We start from the raw sequence: 2385 nt of genomic DNA, 5'->3' as shown, positions 1-2385 counted from the left end.
AACAGCTGCATTTTGAGTCCCCAGGTTCTGTCTTTTGGTGGCCGAGGACACCGGATGCACCAATCTACCCCATCGAGTCAATCAATCAATCAATCGTATTTATTGAGTGCTTACTGTGTGCAGAGCACTGTACTAAGTGCTTGGGAAGTACAAGTTGGCAGCATATAGAGAAACCAAACATACTAACAAAATAAAATAAATAGAATAGATATGTACAAGTAAAATAGAGTAATAAATACGTACAAACATATATACATATATAGAGTAAATCAATCAATCAATCGTATTTATTGAGCACTTACTCTGTGTGTATGCAGAGCACTGTACTAAGCGCTTGGGAAGTACAAGTTGGCAGCATATAGAGACAGTCCCTACCCAACAGTGGGCTCACAGTCTAAAAGGGGGAGACAGAGAACAAAACCAAACATACTAACAAAATAAATAGAATAGAATAGAAATGTACAAGTAAAATAAATAGAGTGATAAATATGTACAAACATATATACATATATAGAGTAAATCAATGAATCGTATTTATTGAGTGCTTACTGTGTGCAGAGCACTGTACTGAGCGCTTGGAAAGTACAAGTTGGCAGCATATAGAGACAGTCCCTACCCAACAGTGGGCTCACAGTCTAAAAGGGGGAGACAGAGAACAAAACCAAACGTACTAACAAAATAAATAGAATAGAAATGTACAAGTAAAATAGAGTGATAAATACGTACAAACATATATATATAGAGAGAGTAAATCAATCAATCAATCGTATTTATTGAGCGGTTACTGTGTGCAGAGCACTGTACTGAGCGCTTGGAAAGTACAAGTTGGCGGCATATAGAGACAGTCCCTACCCAACAGTGGGCTCACAGTCTAAAAGGGGGAGACAGAGAACAAAACCAAACGTACAAACAAAATAAAATAAATAGAATAGACATGTACAAGTAAAGAGGGCCGACGTGGCTGAGCTGCAAAGGTGGCTGATGGTCGTCGGGGGAGATCACTCAAAGCTCCTGGCTCTGAAAGTCCTGGGCGGGGGATTTTGGAAGAATCGGCCCGTCTCTGTGGGTGGGAGGTCCGGGCAGAGCTGGGGGAGGTGGGCAGGAGGGGTGGCGACCAACCTCGACTACAGGAGAACATGATCATGGCCACCACTTTCACCCTCCTTTGGATTGACTGCAGGATCTCCAAGCCCCTTCCAACCCATGAAACCACAGTGCTCTTCGTCGTCAAACCCTCATGAAATCCCACCTTCTCCAGGACACATTCCCCACGTATTTTCTAGCTCTCCAGATAATTTCATCCCACCATTCATTCATTCAGTCATATTTATTGAGCGCTTACTGTGTGCATAGCACTGTACTAAGCGCTTGGGAGTACAAGTTGGCAGCATATAGAGACGGTTCCTACCCAACAATGGACTCACAGTCCAGCCCCTTACCTGCTATGTACATAGTGATGCGCCACGTATTTAGTATTTATTCAATTAGCCATCTTTTCATACTTTGGCTATTACTAATTGGGTCTCTGTTTTTTCACCAATCAATCAATCAATTGCATTTATTGAGCACTTACCGTGTGCAGAGCACTGTACTAAGCACTTGGGAAGTACAAGTTGGCAACATATAGAGACAGTCCCTACCCAACAGTGGGCTCACAGTCTAAAAGGGGGAGACAGAGAACAAAACCAAACATACTAACAGAATAAAATAAATAGAATAGATATGTACGAGTAAAATAAATAAATAAGAGCTTAGTACAGTGCTCTGCACACAGTGAACACTCAATAAATATGATTGAATGAAGAAATTCCATGTCTGCCTGTGGCTCCTTCTAGACTGTAAACACCTTGAGGGTAGGGAATATGTAATAATAATGATGGTATTTGTTAAGCACTTACTATGTGCAAAGCACTTTTCTAAGTGCTTGGGGGATACAAGTTAATCAGGTTGTCCCACGTGGGGTTCACAGTCTTCATCCCCATTTGACAGATGGGGGAACTGAGGCCCAGAGAAGTTAAGTGGCTTGCCCAAGGTCACACAGCTGACAAGTCGCAGAGCTGGGATGTGAACCCATGACTTCTGACTCCCAAGCCCGGGCTCTTTCCACTGAGCCATGCTTTTTTACTTTACTCTTCCAAGATCTGCACACAGTAGGCATTCAGTAAGGCTATTGTTGTACAATTGAACAATCAGTGGTATTTGCTGAGCACTTACCGGGTGTAGAGAACTATGCTAAGAGTTTGGGAAAGTGCAATACAACAGGGTTGGGAGATGTGATCCCACATGGAGCTTACAGTCTATAGGGTGATGATAATGATCATAGTGCAATGTATCATATAATAATAATGATAATAGTGACATTTAAGTGCTTACTATGTGCCAAGC

This window comes from Tachyglossus aculeatus, chromosome 3 (genome assembly GCF_015852505.1).
Source record: "Tachyglossus aculeatus isolate mTacAcu1 chromosome 3, mTacAcu1.pri, whole genome shotgun sequence".
Classification (NCBI taxonomy): Eukaryota; Metazoa; Chordata; class Mammalia; order Monotremata; family Tachyglossidae; genus Tachyglossus; species Tachyglossus aculeatus.
This window is presented reverse-complemented; position numbering follows the sequence as displayed.